The sequence below is a fragment of the Rhinolophus hipposideros genome (assembly GCF_964194185.1).
Source record: "Rhinolophus hipposideros genome assembly, chromosome: 7".
Taxonomy (NCBI): domain Eukaryota; kingdom Metazoa; phylum Chordata; class Mammalia; order Chiroptera; family Rhinolophidae; genus Rhinolophus; species Rhinolophus hipposideros.
The window spans coordinates 76,988,320-77,007,297 of record NC_138053.1 but is presented as its reverse complement, the minus strand read 5'-3'; positions in this window follow the sequence as shown (position 1 = coordinate 77,007,297).

Below are 18,978 nucleotides of genomic sequence, written 5' to 3'. Positions count from 1 at the left end.
TCCAAATCCATTCAGGTTGTCGCAAATGGCACTATTTTATCTCTTCTTATGGCAGAATAGTATTCCGTTGTGTATATATACCACATCTATAGTTTAGTGGTTACCAGAGGGTAAGTGGGGAGGGTGGTGGTAGAGGAGGGTAAAGGGAATCAAATATATGGTGATGGAAGTGGAACTGACTCTGGGTGGTGAACACACAATGTGATATATAGATGATGTAATACAGAATTGTACACCTGAAACCTATGTAACTTTACTAACCATTGTCACCCCCAATAAACTTGAATTATTAAAAAAGAGAGGAGGTAGTGTAGTGGAAATAGCTGCTACCTCACTCCCCATGACTGACCAGGGGACTTGGGTTAAGCTATTTCCCTTCTGTCGGTAGCAGCTTCCTCCATTGTGAAGTCACAAGGTCCCTCTGACTGATGTCTAAGGTGCCCTCAAAGCCTCACAATGGTCCACTTTTAGAGGCTAAGTCACATCAGCTCTCAGGCCAACCACATGAGGAAGCAGCTTGGTTCCTCAGCCTTCCTGACAATTCTATAAGCTCCCAATATTCCTCCAGAAAATTAGCTTTTGCTCTTTTTTAGCTCTAGTTGGCTTCTGCTGCTTTCAATCAAAGAATCAAAGAATTGCAGATTGCTGTGGGGTGTAGGGATGGGGGGGGGTTGCAGGGTAGAGGGCAAGGTGAAGTACATTTGTGAAACTTGGTGTTAAACAAACTACACCTTATTCTTTGCTGCAGGACTTTTCAGACCCTTTACCACAGCCATGCCTTTGTGACTCTCCAAAACAGAACATAGCATTTGGGGTTTCACAAACCATCTTCATCACTGATCCTTTTTGTTGTTTTCTTAGAGCAATTTGGAGGAACCCCTGTAGCCTGGGGTTCCCGACTCCCAAGATTTTTTCACTTGTATCTTTAAGTAATGTTTATATATGTGTAAAGTCTGACCTACTGGCCAATTTTAGGATCTTAGGTGAAGAAACCAAATCTTCCATTTCTTCACCCCCACAAGTTACTAGGCATGAACTGATGACTACAGGAAAGCAAACTTGTACTGCAGACTCACTGCGAACCAGCCAGCCCATGACCGCAGAGCAGTTGAATGTGAGTAAAGCCACAACAGATCACAGAACACTCTTCTCGAGGCCAGGAGAGCTGACCCGTCTCACTTTGCCAGAAAGCAATTTCCCGATTTCTTTCTGCCTGCCCAGAATTCCTGCGGTTTCCACTGGTATGGGGATCCTTCACTTCCCGACACTGCTGCTCTCTTACTGCCATCGCCTGCATCACATCACGGGACCCCTGGAAGCGCTGGCTGCCTCCCAGGTGGAGGATGCATTCCCTCAGCAGGGCCACATGCTGATGACTCTCTGGTGCTTCATCTTCAGATCCATCAGCAAAGTGCACTTATCAGTGACTTGACTGCTGGCGCTGAGGGCGCTCTGCTGAGCCCCAAATTGTACGGAATTAGAAGTTTTTATTCAATATGTACCAAACCCATACCATGTGCCAGACTGTTTCATATCCTCTCATACTTTCTGTTTAATTGTTGCCTATAGGATTGTGCTTTAACTCTTTATGAATTGCTGGACATGGAAGTTCCTCTAGTATATCATTGAGGAAGCAGGGATCCTGACAGAAGGTAGATTCCTACTCATCGCCGTGTCCTCCGGGTATCACTGGCAGGAACTCCTTGGCCTTGTGGGTCTGGACAACAAAACTAGATGCTCACACACAAATATGCAGCACATAAAGGCTTCAACTTGTAAGAAAAATTGGGGGGGAAAAATCTTGTTGATAAAGAAAAAAAGGTCTAAGTTTGGGCTAGAAGTTAATTCCTGGAGACTTTTTTCAATAAAGAAAATTCATTGGATGCAAAATTATTGTTGACCAAGAAGAGGAGGAGAATGCATTCTACTCCTTAGGGTTAATAACCAAACATTTAATTGAGGGCATTGCACGCATCTATTACATGCACATTTTTATATGTAAAATAGACATTATAAAATAGGTCCTTTTATTAGTATCCTCATTTTACAGAAGAGCAAATTAAGAGAGAGGAGGTTAAAATGCTTGTCCAAGGTCATATAGTTAACAAGAAGCAAAGCTAGGGCTTCCACAAAGCTAGGATTGTCTGACTCCATGCTTATCATGTACCTATAAATATTGTGCTGTATTACTAACAGTTTTGCTGAGACACTGACCCCATCAGACCTCCTGGGGTAGGAAGAGTCTAAGCCCAGTAACCACTAGACATGAGCAGTTGCATTTGTTCAACCCTATTCTGGTCACCTCCCTCCATACCTGAGTTGTACAAACTACTATCATTTTCTAAATGTACCGTGTCATGGAAAATGTTGGAAGCATTAATTTAGCCACTTAGGAAATCACTTTCTGATTAAAAGGCAAAAGTCATTGGGTGGATGGAAGTCCTGTGATAAGTAGCCCCCTCTTTCCTTTAAACAAGGACAATTGGCTAAAAGGTCTGGAGCTGGTGGGGGAGGGGACACAGGAGGGCTATCGTCATGCAAACTTGATAGAGGAATTAGACTAAGTGTTCCTATGCGTTCAGTGGGAGTTGCTGAAATCAAGAGGGTCTTCACAGACAAGGTCAGAAGGCTGTATCAGTCCAGAACAGGGTTCTGTAAAGTCCAGCCAGACCTGTGGGCCAAATCCAGCCCATAGCCTATTTTTGTACAGTCCATGAGCTAAGAGTGTCTCTTACATTTTTTAAGGGTTTTAAACAAAACAAAGAATATGTGACATTGTGGCCCTCAAAGCCTAAACTATGTGCTATCTGGTGCTTCACAGAATAAGTTTGCCAACAACCCCTGGTCTGGAATCTACTCTGTGATCACCACAAGCCAGCCATGAGTCAATGAATGTGAAGCCAGAATAAAAAACACTGTAGGATTTCAATGGCTTCACTTGCAATTCTATAGCCTTTATGTAACTCTTTATAATAGATTCACCTTAGTTTTGGGGAACCAAGTTTCAGTATTTGGTGAGAAGGGAAAGAAAAGAAACAGGAAAATAGCATCTTGTTTCCCAATTTCACACCTTCCAGTTTAATAGGTCTCCGAGTATTTTGTGAGCTTTTCCGAGCAGATTCTGTGAGAATGAACAGCTGTAAAGAGATTTTTCCAAAAGGGGACATATGGGATCTTAATCATAGGGAAGAGAGAAACCAATTATTTAATGCCTACTACTTTCACACCTGCTGAGTCAAAAATCCCATGTGCTTTGCCTGCACTTTACAGATAACACACTGGGTCTCAAAAGGGCTAAGTGACTTGTCCAAATCAAACAGCTGGTAAGTGGTATGTAAGTAAGAAACATCCAAACCTGTAGAGAATTTTAATGAGTTTATTTGAACCAAACTGACGACAAATGCTGGGAAGCAAAATCTCAATGGATTAAGAAAATACTTAGAGAATGGCAATTTTGCAGCTTATTGTATACATTAGAATCAAAGGAGGAGACGTAAGGAGGGTTACATGAAATCCAATGGTGGTAGATTAAGGGGGTGGGAGAAAGGAAAACAGGAAATCTCTAGGATTGGATAAAAAGTAAAACAGAGAGACACGTACTTCTTTTACATTGGTGGGTACAGGATAGTTAATAACTAACATTTACAGTACATAGAGATGGCATTCCAGAACAAGATAACGGTGAGGGGTTCTGTGGTCTCATGCTCTGGTGCAGTCCAGATAAAGGGATTAACATTCCAAGGGTATGTTATCTTAGATGTAAAAAGACAATAAACAGGCTCACTTAAGGTAAAGATTGACCTTTGTCAAGGAAGCTACGGGCCAAGGATGTGACTATTGGCCATGACCCGCTTTTAGTTGGGAATTTTTCTGTTCAGACCATCCTACCTGGTTAATTTCAGTCTCTGAGTTTGTAGGGCTCACCATGTGGGCCTCCCCAGTGCTTGTCAGGTTTAGTGTATGGCCTCTTTTTCGTCCACAGCGGCAAACCTGGGAACCAAATCTTCGGTTTTCTGATTCCAAGTCCAGTGTTCCTTTTTCTACACTTGGGATCCTGATAGCACATTTGAACATGTTCCAGATGGAGAATCCAAAATCCAGAGTCCCAGCTAGGCCCTGCTACATCTGATTAATTAGCATGTCAGACTAGAGAGATGCATGGTCCCTCCCAGCTCCATCCTTCTATGACTGCTTTTGAGAAACGGTGCAAATGAAATGGCAAAGAAACTCAGGTAGGCAACTTTATGCTCTCATTTGCCAACATCTTTGGGGTGTGAGCTCAGTAGGGGTTAGAGGAACTTGCCCAGAATAATTTAAGTGAAAAGTGCAGGACCTACGGAAATATGTGTATGAAAGGCTTTCAATGCTGACAGTATGGCTGGCTGACTTAACAAAGACTCCCTCCCACTCCAAACACATGTAAATACTGGATAAATATTTTAAAACTTTAAAACACATAACCTGAAAGAAAGCCAAGTCAGTCCCAGCTGCCAAAAACAAAAAGGAAATTCAAAACCAGAGATGTAAGCTCAAGCTGACATTCTAGGGACCAGGAAAGAATCAGGCCTGGATATCAGGCCCCTCAATAAATTTGGCCTGAAGCCTGTTCGTGCTGAAACTGAGACCTCTGCTTAAAACTGAGACTCTCAAAAATCCTTCTGGGACTTGAAAGGAAAGCTAAAAGAATTCTGTCTATCACCCAGAAAAGAAACAAGGAAGCAAGCTGTCTTTCTGGGCTCTGGGTGGAAAAAAAGAAATATGTATCCTATGAAAAGTCCCAAACCCAATCTGAGCATGGGTTATGAATTTAAGCTAACTACGCATTATAAGAATCTCAAGCAAGAAATTAACATAATCACTAGTCCATTACCAGGGAACCTGCAGAAGCATAGACAAGACTGCTCAGTAGGGAACAATTCACAATCCAGAGTACATGGGACTCTTACCAGAAGAAAAAGTAAAAGCTTACAGTAAAAAAAAAAAAAAAAAACTATTAACTACAAGATGAAAAAGTATCAGTGAGAAGCATCAGTTGATACAATACATGAAAGAATAATCAACCCCAAAACTAAAAATAATAGGAAATCTGAAAGAAAAGGCAAAATAAGTATGTTTATATTGAGGGGGTAAAAGAGAGGATAGTAAAAATAAAAATGTTAGGACTCTTAAAAATTTAAGGGAGAAATTTGAAGAATGTCTAGAACTGAAAACTATGATCATTCAAATTTTAAATTCAAATTAAATAGCAGATACACTTAACAAGAACTAGTAGAATGGTAGATTGATTTGAGAAAATCATCCAGAATAAAACACAGAAAATATCTAAGAGCATTTAAAAGATATGAGGGGTTCACTGATACATTCAGAATTTTAAATTTAAATCAAATATAAGTTCTAGAAGAGAATGCAGACAAGGGAGTTAGAAGAAACTTGAAGAAATAATGGCTGAGAATTTTTCAGAATTTAAGACCACTGAGTCCCAAGTAGCAAGAAAACAAACAAACGAAAGAGACACATAGCTACATACACTAGAGTCAAATTTTACCAAAAAAAAGGAAACTCTGAAAAGCTCTTGAGTAGAGAGATAACCTAAAAAGAAATGACAATTAGGCTGACCACAGAATTATAATTAGCAGCAACAGAAGAGTTTCTCTTATACCCAACTAAACTATTGTTACAGAATGAAAGTGAAAAAAAGGTATTTCAAAAATAAAACTATAAAAATTTATCACTGACATGCATTGCTGAAAAAGTACTACTTTGATGTGTTTCAGAAAGAAGCCCAAATTGCACCCCAAAAGAAGTATGAAACAAGAAGAAATGGTGAGCAATAAATAGCATTGACTTAAAATAACAACAACAATAATAAGAGCTAATTTGGAACAGCCAAAAGTAAGTTAAATTAAAATACTAAAGAAGATTAACAAGGAAAATGGGCAGAGGTATATTAAATCCTTGTATTGTGGGGGTAGAAAAAACAATATATATGAATAACTAGTGAAGTATGCATGATAAAATTTTTACTGGTAATTAACCAGTAAAATATTTGACATACAAGAAATACTTTAGAGCCAAAAGAAGGAGGTGGAGGAATAATGTAATGGAAGAAAAAAACCCACCCATGTAATAAAAGGAAGAAAGAAAGAAAAAGAAAAGAAGCAGAGGCACATGGGAAAGGAGTTTTGGGCGATCTCAACCATCCCTGTCCCTGTTGAGGTTGGGCGCCACCTGGTGGTAAGAGACTTGAGTACTGACATTTCTAGGTGGAATGACTGGGGACCCCACCCCTTGCCTCCATTGCCTGCCATTCCACTTTTCCCCAGACCTCTCTCACAGAAGATGAGAACTTGAATCCACCTCCTAACTAACAACTGGGGCTGGGCAGACAATAGGAGTCCATCACCAAATGCGTTAAACCAAAATTCATGTTTTGGCCAGGATTTACTACATTCAAAAAGAATGACAGCTGAAAATTAATATTGAACATTCAACACAAAGAGTCAGAAAATGAACAAGGTATACCAAAGAAAGTAGAAGGAAGGAAATGGTAAAGCTAAGTAAGGATTTAATGAATTAGAAAGTAAATAATAAAGAAGGTCAACAAAAACCTAAGATTTCTTTTTTAAGGTGAGTAAAATCCACATCTGACACAGAACAAATATACACAATACTAAAAAATTTTTAATGAAGTATAATTAAAGAAATAAATTTTTAAATATGTAAGTAATATTAACCAATAAAGTTCAAAGTAGATTAAATGGACAATTTTATTACCTTAACATTTAAACATTTTATTTGTTTTTTTATGTATCAAAGCATACACAGAGCTATGCAAGTAAATGATTGCATGTGATCATATACATGATTTTTTAAGTGTTCTTATATCTGCTTTTCTGTCTTGACTTACCCCTTATCCCACATGCACACACATATCAAAGATAACCTATGTGTATGATAGATACACATTTACTGTATGAGTAAAACAAAAAATACTTAGTTTTCTTCTCATAATAAGAAGTTCTGGAAATACTCTGCTGCTGGCAATTCTTTTGGCCTTTCCTTCATGTTCTTAAGATGGTGGCTGTTGCAGCTTCTTACATCAAGCCCATATCCCAGTCAGGAAGCAGGAAAAAGACAGGAAAATCAGTAGAATTCTACTTATGCCTCTTAAGCCAGAACTGTGTCACATAGCCATCCCTGGCTGGAAAGTGGCTAGGGAAAGGGGATTGGGAATGGGCTTCAGTCCACAAATCAACATTATCTGCCATACTATGTTCACAAGTTAATTTGTATCCTTCCGTATTTTACTTCATGGTCCTATAATCCTATGCAGATACACAGACACACTCACAATTCTCAGTTATATTGAGGCAACAGAGTACCAGAAGATGCATTCCTCATTTCCTCCTTGTGTAAAAGCAGTCCTACCACCTCCCGCTGATCAGGGTCAATATGGCAGCCATGAGAATGCATCTAGTAGCAGAATTCTAACAAGGAGTGTAACTGACCAAAAGCCTCAGTAGCCGTACTTCCCACAAGCTGCTCATGGCCAATGACTGGACACTGCAGGGTCACACTATTTTGGACCGTTCCTAGGAGACATGAGACTCCTCTGATGGCTGCCTTTGGGTCAACTTCCTTGTTGAAACTTCCTAGGACTGCACAGCAGTCTAGGACCCTCCCACCCAACCTCCATTCCCTCTTCACTTCATTTGGCATCAGACTTACATCACAGTCTGACCATTCTCTCAGCCTCACATGACTCGTTTTCTCTCCTAGGCTTTTGCTCCAGTAAGGTCGATACATGTTTAATGCCATCTTGGTGTCTGCTTCTCAGAGGACCCAGACCAGCAGTCAATTACCTCTGTCAGTACAGTGATTTTCTTCTCACCTGCTGGAACCCAGACACAACTGTAACTGGTACTTCAATGGGAACTTTGCTGTGTCCCCTGGCAAGAGTACTCCCACTTTGGGGACCAGAACCTTCAGCTCTACAGAGTTCACTTACAGGGAGGGACAGGAAGCACAAAATCTACCAGTTGAACCACTCTTGCTTCCACCCTTGGTTCCCAGACCCATTTGTTCTTCCTATTAGTGACAAAGCACTATACGAGTATAGAGGTCTATGATTTAACACATATACTACACGCTGAAGGATGGTACCTCATGATCACAGAGGATTGCCTCTGAGCTGGAGTATCAGCTACAATTTTAGAAGACTGTTCCACCTTTCCAAGGTACCAGCTGCTTCTGGATAGTGCGTATGTGACACAAAAATAGACTCCATTGTCATGGTCCCGCTCCCACACCTCCTTCACTGTGAAGTGGCTTCCGTGGTCAGATACTAAGTTGTGGAGGTTTCATGCCCATGGATAGGCAGGCATTCTGTAAATTCCTGCATAACGGAGACTAGATAAAGACTCTGCAGGTGGAAAAGGCAGCCCAATACCTAAAACAAGTATCTGTGGTAGAGGGCCTCCAAGATGGCCCCCAATGATTCTCTCCTCTTCACATTCATACCCTGGTAGAGTCTCTTCTGCGCTGAAAAGGACTGACCTGTATGACCAATAGGATATCACAGAAATGACGTGTGACTTCTGAGGCAATGTCACAAAAGACATGTGGCTTCTACCTTGCCCTCCTCTGATCACTTGCTCTGGTGGAAGCCAGCCAAGGCGTCTTACAGAGATGCCCATGTGGTGAGGAAATGAGGCCTCCTGCCAAGAGCCAGCCTCTGACTGAAACCTCATGCAGTCCCCTAGGAAGAACTGCTCCATTGAGCAACTCTCAAATTCCTGACCTACAGGAATCACAAGAAATGCGAAATGATTTTCTTGTATTAAGTCACTTAGTTCTGAAGTGATTTGTTATACAATAATAGATAAGTGAAATAACCCCCAAATCAGCCTAAAGTTTTTGGCCTCAGTACCCATCCGGTTCCTGAATCATCCTACTTCCTTTTCTACACAGAAATCAAAATCATTGTAACTATGTGCTAAGATATTCTCTATAATGAATCTGATTATTCTTCTTGAATCCTTCTTGTCTGGACTATATGGAAAGTCCAGAAGTAATTCAATACCCTGGGTTACTGAATAAAGAATAGACATTATTTCCAGAGAGTTTTTCAAAATGTAAACATACTAGACATACTAAAACTAACTGCTAAAAAGACGATAGTTAGAGAGAGAACAAAAATCTGATGGCATAATTGCCATCTTCCATTCTGTTTTATTCTTTGGATAAACCTAAGATTATGAGCCACCAGAGGACTGCAAACTCTAAGATCTCCAATGCTTAAAAGCTTTTTCAGATGATATTGGTGGTGATACTAGCAAATGTGATATTTTGATATTCCCTAATAAAATATGATAACATTTGGAAAACTGGCATAACTTAATGAACCAATATTTCCCAAATGACTGGCGCATGATGTTACAAAACTATGCATGGGTAAAAGATATATTAAAAGTGCATAATGGAACAATAGATTTTAGTGTTAAAAATATATGAAAAGTTTATGGATATGGTTTCAGATTCCACAATGCAACTAATGTTTAATACACTCTCACTTTTCAAATTTTATGTAGCCTCAAAGAGAAAGGTCCACAATTATCTAAAAAGACCATGAAAATACTCCTCTTTTTTCCAATTAAATACCCGAGGCCAGATTTTCATCATATACCGCAATCAAACCAACATATTGTAACAAATGGAATACAGAGCAGAGATTCAACCTAGCTGTCTTTTAGACATGAAAGAGATCTGCAAAAATGTACAATAATGTCACAGTTTTCGCTAAGTACTTTTTGTTTAGGAAAATATGGTATTTTTCCACAAAAATGTTATGTTAACATATGATAGTTTTATTGCTCATTATATTTAAATAAATTGGTGTGCTTTAATGTTCTTATTTTTAATTTCTGATATATTAATAGACTTAACCCACAAAAGCAAAAGTTCTTTTGGGAGGATCCCCATTAATTTTAAAGCGTATAAAGAAGACCAAAAAGTTTGAGAACTGCTGACTCTTTGCAACCTCATGAAGTTGGAACTATTGTTACCATCCCCATTCTATAGATGAAGAAATTCAAGGTTACAGAAGCTAAGTAATTTGCTCAAAGTTATACAGAAAGTGTTGGTTAGCAGAGGTAAGATTCAATCCAGTCTTCCTAGCTTTGGAGCTGATTCCTCACTACTGCACCATATTGTGGGGTATGGTCACACAATCCAGCTGTAGTAGCCCCCAAGATAGGCTTCATTATCACCCTTAAATCTGCCCAATCTCAGTGGCAAGTCCCATCCTTGCTCTCCCAGGCTTACTGAAAAAGGCAGCATAAGCCCTCCCAGGATAGGACCTCCATGAGTGGAAGCAGGTTGGTGCGCGTCAAGGTCAACACCATGCTAGGTACTGGGACAGGTGGGAGATGTGTTCAATTCTCACATATCATCACGTTGTTCTATAGAGGTATCCGTCCAGATTCTCCCAGATCTTAGACTGGGCGATTTCCAGTCGGGTTGAAATTGGAAACAGTGATCTAATCCGAAACCAGGAGCTAATCAGTTTCTTCCTTCCCCACTTCAGTTCTGCCCTACCCAGCACAATAGACACTGAACTCATGTAGATATTTAAATTAGTTAAAATGCAATAAAATGAAATTTTCAGTTCCTCAGTCTCATTAGCATATTTCAGGTGCAGGAGAGCCATGCTCCGTACATGTGTCTTGTAGATGCTGGAATCTGGAAACCTACGTGGTTTAGCGAGGACTGAGCTGGCTTTGCAGTGAGTTGAACCTGGGCCATTACACAGTGACTATTCCTCAGATGGTGGTGACAGTGGAGGGCGATGAAATGCACTGAGAACCAGCGTCTGACCTTGGGACTAAGAAGTGCTGGGTTTCTCACAACACAGTCCTTACACTTTCTGAATCAGATTCCCAGGTGGGTCTCCACCTTGTGGAGCCAGAGTCTCTGGGAAGGGCATTCCGACAAGGCAGACTTGGCTTTCTCTCATCAGCATTGGGGTTCACCACTTCTCAGAACCAAAAACCCTTAATTCTTTCCATGTTCTCTGTAGAGGTACCGACACAGGGCCTCAGCCCTCTCCTGGGTTAGTGTTCCATACGCTGCGGCTGAGATTTTAAAGACTTTCAGTGGTGAACCTGTAAGAATCCAATTGCCTGCGCCTCTCCTTTTATTTACCTTTTAGTTAGGTTTCCTTAGGGTGTAAACTCCAGGTTGGCATGACAGCAACCAGGTGTGTTCTCCCCCCTCTGCCATAGGAGATGGGGAGGAGACTGGAAAGTGGTTCTGAGTGGATAAGGAATCTCATTAATCAAAGTGGGTGGGGCTGGCAGGGAGAAAAAAGTTTCAGCAGATGGCAAGCTTGGAAAAGACTCTCAGAATTTTCTGAATTCTCTTCAAAGCACACAGTTGGGTATTCTGGTCTCACAGGATCTTTGCTATAACATGACTTTCCTTGGCTCAGAGTACAGGGTTATGGAGGCCCTCCCTGGGCCCCAGCCAAGGAAGTCATATTAGCAGAAGTACCAGAAGTACTGCATGAGAACACAACGTCACTTAGAACACAGGCCTGGGAAAGGGATCCCCAGGACAGTTATATTGCAGGGTTCCAAACTACAGCCAGGCCAGGTCGGGAAGTGAATGAGAAAAGACCCTGAACCTTGCGGGATCTGGTGACTAATGCAGGCTGAACATTTTGAAAGGCTCACACAAGCAGAACCGTGGCTGGGGCCCGGCCAAGCTCAGCCACTCACTGACACTGCCCAGGACAGCCATGAATCTTCCTTCCTGTGAGGACACAGTCAATCAGACATTTAGAAGTACCTGGTATGTGCATGGTTCCTCGGGGCTGGGGAGTAGGAAATAAGTAATAGTTGCCCTGCCATGAAAGTCATTAATGTTCAACTAGAGATCAAAAGTGTGTCTGCAAAGTACCAAAAAAAAAAAAAAAAAAAGTAAACATGAAATTCTCTACTAATGTGGTACAATCACATTAATGTGATTTAAAGAAAGGGGTTTATACAGGCAAAAAACATTAATGGTGATTATACTTGAAAAGAGGATGGTTAAGATGAACAATCTAAAAACTAATTCTTGGATAACTTGCAGGCTGGAAACTGCCAAAGAGAGGTGTGTTGAATGTGTGTGCACATGTGTACCCCGAAAGCACGAAAGCTGAGCCACATCCCTCTCTCTCCTTCTCAGGATTCATTTCCTTACTATAGATCTTTTTCCTTCCCTCTCACTCTCTCTTTCTCCCCTCTGCCTCATTCTTCCCTTCCCCATGCTTACTCAGGGGCTGGTGACTTCACTGATGAAAGAGATTGCAAAACAGTTATTGTATCCCCCCCCCCCTCCCCGCCCGACTGAATTCTTTCATTGCCCTGAACCTTCTGCTCCTTCCATCCCCTTACGTAGCCAAACCTCAGCCACACATCCTTTTCCAGCTGTTTGGGATTATTTCCCAGTGTGTGGTAAGGAGATTTCTAGTGCCAGCAAAAAAAATCCATGCCATTTCTGGATCCGAATAAGTTGGCAGCCAAAGAAATACAGGCCAATACAATCAATCTTGAGGGAGCCTGCCACTCTTGGATCATTTCACCCCTTATTCTTGTTTCCTTCTTCATTACAATAGCAAACAAGTTATATGTGGATTCCAAGTTGAGGCTCCATCACTCTTTCTTCTCTGAACCTTTTGCTTCTCCCCAGGACCTCCCTAGCTGAGGTGAAGGTGGTTGTTTCCGTGTGAATAAATGTGTGAGACAGGGCTCATTGGGAACCAGTCTCAATCATGTGGATTACAAGGTCTCCTTGTCCCTTAGTCTATGTCAGGCCCCAGCACAGCCTGGTTTAGAGCCCCTGTTCAGTAAACACTGAACAGTTGTTTGGTGTGGGCTCCAATGATGAGCCATGGGAAAAAGAATTCCACGTCTCCCAAAGTTTGCCAACTTCCTGGGGTACTTGAGAAGCTGGGACAGATCAGTGGTAATTATGTCACTGTTGTTATGGTCTGGATGGGTAATGCTCAAGGATCAGTCCCCAAAAGGCCAGCAGGCTTTGCACAAAGAAAAGTGCACTATGCGGGCCTGACAGCCCTTGTCCTAGATGAAGGCTATGGAGTGTGGCCTCCATCTGGCCATGGCAGAGCATAGGCTGCTTTAGGTCATATTCATCCTGGGAGACAGGGAGGAAGGAGTCTTCAAAGGAAAGATCCCCCCAAAGGCGAGCAGCAGCAGCAGAAAAACATAAACGTGAGCGCCTTATCATCGTAACTGTTTCCTCTTCTCTCTCCAAGCCCTAGACGGCTTTTCACCCTGAGATGACGCCCACATCAAATGCTCCTTGAATAATTTTCTTTCAGTTTTATATCCCACATATAAATGAAGTCATATAGTTCTCAACTTTTTCTGTCTGACTTATTCCGCTTAGCATGATAATCTCAAGATCCATCCATGTTGTCCCAAATGGCAGTATTTCATCTTTTCTTATGGCCAAATATTTCATTGTATATATGTACTATATACATGTACTATATATGTACTATCATATATATAAATATATATACACACATATATATATGACATCAAAGGAGGTCAAATATATGGTGATGGAAGGAGAACTGACTCTGGGTGGTGAGCACACAATGCAATATATTGATGATGTATTATAGAGATGTACACTTGAAACCTATATAATTTTACTAACCAATGTCATCCCAATAAATTTAATAAAAATGAAAAATAATAATGTTCTTGTATGCATCTACTTGTTTAAATGGGACCTGGGACAAAGAGCTGCTCCCACATATACCCACACACGGGCTGTGGAACCTTGGGCAAGTTACTGAGCCTCTCTGAGCCTCATGCACCTCACCCATAAAGTGACAGAGTGATAATATCCACATCACAACCCTATATTCTGACAATCAAATCAGATAAAACATGCATGTGTTATGCCAATTGTAAATTGACATGAAACTGCCGTCATTGTTTCTCAAATGGATTCCTGCTCCAGAAGAGAAAAGTTCCTTTTAAATGCTTCCCTCTCAGTGGCAAATCTATTCTCTCCAATCTGTAAGAATCAGATCACCTTGAAGGAGGGCAAAGGTGGTGCTTCTAGCTATATGTGTGAAAAATATCTATAATTATATGGATCAGAACCTACTCAATCAAAGTCGTCACAGTAAATGAGGAGTGAGTACTTTTTACACACCTCAGGTAATCCTGAGTCAGCCTCTCCACACTCCCACATCCTATAGGCTGGGGCACAGTGTTTCCAGCCATCCTGATAAGAATCACTTGGGGTACCTGCTAAAAATACAATTTCCCACACTCCATCCCAGATGCTCTGAGTCAAATCTCAAGGGAAGAGGCCTAGAAAGTAAGTGAATCTTATCATCTGGAATTGGGAAACATTGTCTAAAGCTTCTCAAACGTTTAATGTGTATAAGAATTACCTGAGGACCCTGTTTTTTAAAAAATGAAGACAGCCAGACATGCCCACTCTAACTTAAGACATCTAATTTGGAAAATCTGGGGTGAGCCTGGAAGTTTAACTAGCACCCTCTGTTGATCCCCAACCCTACTACTCCATGGGAAATGCTGCCTCAAACCACTGGAATGAATACAGAGAATGGAGGATAAGTCCTTGGTAATGCCAGCTCCAGCTCCCACACCAGGACTGGACTTCCTGGTGGCTGTTGAGAAGGGTTGACTAATTCTGAGCAGGGACAATCCTGAACCTTCCAGGTCTTGGCAATGAAAGCTGTACAGTGGGGCATTTGGCACGAGGTGCTGAGACTAGACAAGGAATGCTCCTAGCCTCCAGAGAAGCTACATTCCTAGGGCTGCTCCCTGGAGCGCCACAATCTGTAAGCTGTGAGCCACTGCCCCAAGGAAGAGCTCTCCTGACCTGGCACTGTGGATGTCTACAAGGACCTGCCAATTGCCAACACACCTAGGGAGTCAGCCATATTTTCTTTTGTCATCCATCCTCTCAGCACCACCCACCTGCTGCCTTTTGGGATCCCATGCCCACAGAGCCTACAGACTCATTACCCAGAGTCCACTATGGATGAAGACCTCTTTGGCACTTGATGTAGTCCTTGCTTGAGTGTATTTGTATCTTCAAACAAGGAGTCACATCGGTTGTGGAAAATGTGAAGGACAGGGGCATTTTCTTTCTTTCCCTAAGTTCCTGTCAGTACACAGACGAGAAATTCTGCCTTCTCCAATGTATTGAAGAAAAGGCTGCTACTTCCTTGCCACCTCTCATTGGCTTCTCCCTAAGAGATAACAGAGGATCAGTTTATCTGTATGAGAAAGGGGATTGTTTGTTAGGCCGCTGTCCTCAGCTGGAGGCATCTCTCCAATGGATAGATTTACCCCTGTTACTCTGCATCCTGGAGATCCTGTGTCTTGTCCTTTTGATGATACGAATCTTAAGGTATGGATCCAGAAAAACAGTAGGGAAAACCTTACTTCAAAACACAAGAGGGTCTGGGGATTCACTATTTGTCCCTAATGATGAAAGAGTAATTTATTTCTGCACTCTCACCATCCATCGGCTTTAACATCTCTTTACAAACCAAGATCAACTAAAAAGTTTGTGGTGATTAATATGGCCGATGAGTCCTGAGCATGGGGAGTCAGCCCTTCCTAAGACACTGATGAACAGACTGACCAAATTGCTGACTGACTAGAGAGACTCTCAATTGAACCCACATCCCACCTGTATTGACTACAATAGTTGATTTTTCACAGTCACCAACCAAAGATTAAAAAAAAAAAAGAATGGAGAAGAAGATGACTTCTGGTTTAATCTGCTGATTAAACACAGCATGTACTTGCTTTCCCTCCCAAAACACCACTAAAAATACCAGTAAGAACATTTTTTTCTTAATCCATAAATCTAAAAGTCTGCTAGTCCATGAGAGAAAGAAGGTATTAACAGCAAAATTTTGGAAGACAGAAAATTCATGAATGGATTTCCTAAGCCAGAAAGCTGAGAACCAATTTGATTTGCACCAAGAAATCCTCAAAAGGCTTAGAAATGAACAGCAACAGGTTCCTCTAGAAGCGGGGCTAAATGGGGTAGCTGAAATAAACTGGATTGGTTGAAAGTCTATATTTTAGAGTCAGACCCCTAAAGCCCCTCCCAGGACAGTCATGTTAGACAATTCGTTGCTTCTCTCCTAACAAATCTCATAGACCTCTGTGACCCCCACTAAACTATACGCAATTTTTTATTGTTTATTTTTTTAATGAAAGGAGGGAGTGAAGGCTGGAAGAAGGGATTCACCATTGAGAGGATCTCAAGGCCAATTTCCTGCTCTTCCTCTCTCTCTGAATCTGGCCTTTTTAAGTCCAGCACACACTGTCAGCTCCAGAGCAAATTTCACGGTGAAAACAGTTGAAGTGTTGTGGCACATTACTCAGCAGCTTGGTCTCAGTTTAAAGCATTTGAATAGGTCCGTCCAGACACTCCCTGTCTTCCTTTTTTCTGCTAGGCTACAGGCCCCTACCGTGGGGGGTCCTGAACCTCAAGGTCCCACTCACTGTCCAGCAAAGCTGACTTCCATATCTCTGACCAAGGCTGAGGTCCATCCTTTAGCTCCACCTGCCTTAGTCGTGAAGGAGAACACTCTTTCCACCCTGGCCCAGGTCTCCCTGTTGAAATCAAAGGCTGCCAAGTCACATTCCTCACTACCTATGTGCTGGAAGCCCATTTTTTTCTCAGGCATTTCTGCTTGCTCTTATCAAGGCTTCTCTTGCCTGGAGTCCACCCAATCTCTCCATTGTCAGAAAGCTCCTTCTAGTTTAGATATATACTTGTTTTTGATAGGTACTTTTCTTCTGTAAAATGGCTTTTTCCCAGCTCTGCCTCAGGCCAGCCCTAGCATGTCAGGTCCTGTTTGGGGTTCCTCAGCTCTAAAACTCTCAAATCTATTTTCAAGATAAAGGCAATGATCTGTCTGTGGGAAACCTGGTGGATTAAGTCACCTCTCTTTAAAAAGCTCTTAGGATCCTGTCTCATTTGCATTTTAATGCAGAAACCTCTGGCAGCCTGCCTGAACCCTAGTTGCTATCTTTGGGAGCAGAGGGATTGCTAAACAGGTTCTAGAAGCATAGTTACCTAAAATAGGAACTTTGTGGTCATTTTGCTTGTGGGGACTTTAATGTCTCTGGATGCCTCTCCTTGGGAAATCCTGGATTCTAGTTTCACGCCTGGGACTCCAGTCTAACCTCTAGCACAGTTCCTACAAAGCGTGTTGAAGATCACTAATCCGCACAGGTTTTTCCTATTCTTCGCCCTGGAGCAGCGACTGGAAATGGTTTCCTGCAGCTCTGTGCGCTCACTAACACTGCATGGTCTGGGCCACTGCATCCTGGCTCAGCTGCACAATCTGAAGCAAGGTATTCATCTTAAGTAGTTTACTCATCTAGAGATAGCAATAGTACTTGTCTCATGCATTGTTATGTTAGTTAATACATGTATATACTTAGAATGATGCCTGGTACACAGTAAATGCTCAATAAATGCTATTATCATTAGCCCTTCCTGCCCTTCACAAAAGACCCAGCTCGTTACCCACTCCCTCCTCTGCTGCCCACTGTGCCCAGTGCCACTGTCGTTGTATTTATCACCCTGTAGCGTCCCCCACTGGTCAGGCAGAAGCTGTATCTTAACCATCCTACTCGTCCGCAGTATCTGGCACAGAGCTTAGCATTTTGTAGGTGTGTGGTAACCGTGGAGTTAATATGTTTTAGAGGAGAAGGAATATCAGGCAGTTCTGAACTACCCAGAAGGCTTGGCTACCTTAATTTTCAGGAACCCTAGAGGTCATCCCTCTGGCCACACCATCTGTGGCACTGGGACATTTCCTCATATAATTTTAACTTGTTTTCCCATTTATGGAGAAATGGTGAAACATCTACAGAGAAGAGGGATGCTGGACAGGGAAAGGAGGGAGGGAACTGAGTCAATGTGACAGATCCCAGGGGGCAAGGCAGCCAGTCCCACTGCTTTGTGTTATGTGACCTTTTCAAGACGTCATTTTTTTCAAGACTCTTTCACTGGAAGGGCAGGCACACTGCCTCCCTGAAACTTCCCTTAACATTGTTGTACCACCGGGAGTCGGTTGACCACAGAGATTTGTTTACAAATACTATAGCAACCCCAGGAGCTCTGGCAAATCTAAATTATCCTGCCAGCATATAAAGCACAAGGCTGGAACCACCAAAGCCCTTTGGACTCCCAGCCTCACTAATACGGTTTTAAAGGCATCTGTTTTATGTTCCTGAGCAAGTATTGCACCATGATTTTCAGGACATTTTTCTCCTTAAAAGCTCCCATACCCCTGTCCTAGGAATACTTAAAAACCCATTCTTCTCGCCAGCATTACAGTGTAGCTCCAGAGCCTCACTGAGGGGATTTTCCATTTCTTTTCATGTTCTGATTTTAATGAGACAGGACGTCAAATGTGATTTTCCATTGTGTCCATATCCTTGTCCCTTTTGCTGCTTAGTTTGGTTGTACATCTGCTATGTCTTCATATATAAGGAGCCTTTGGGGAAGGTGATCCCAGGAAACACTAAAAGAAGAGAAGGTAAGTGAGACAGGAAGAAGGCAGCGAATAAATTGTTCATGATAGAGCCGATTTCTGCTGTGAGTGACTGGAGTGTGGACACATTTGGGAACACAAAGAGTCAGTTAGAACATGCAACTCCAAGTGCCCCAAACCAAGGGATAAGGGAGCTAAAGAATTTCTACATCAATTTTTATCAGGGATTGGGTAAGGACTGCTGGGTGGGAGAGATGTGACTAACCCTCAGGCAATTCTCTTCCACTGAAAGGAAGCCCTGGGGTGTAAGAAGTCTGACACTACAACGGTAACACCAGAGGGGATATGGGCAGGGCACCAAGAGCAACCCCTATATGCCCTCCTTGGCCCTG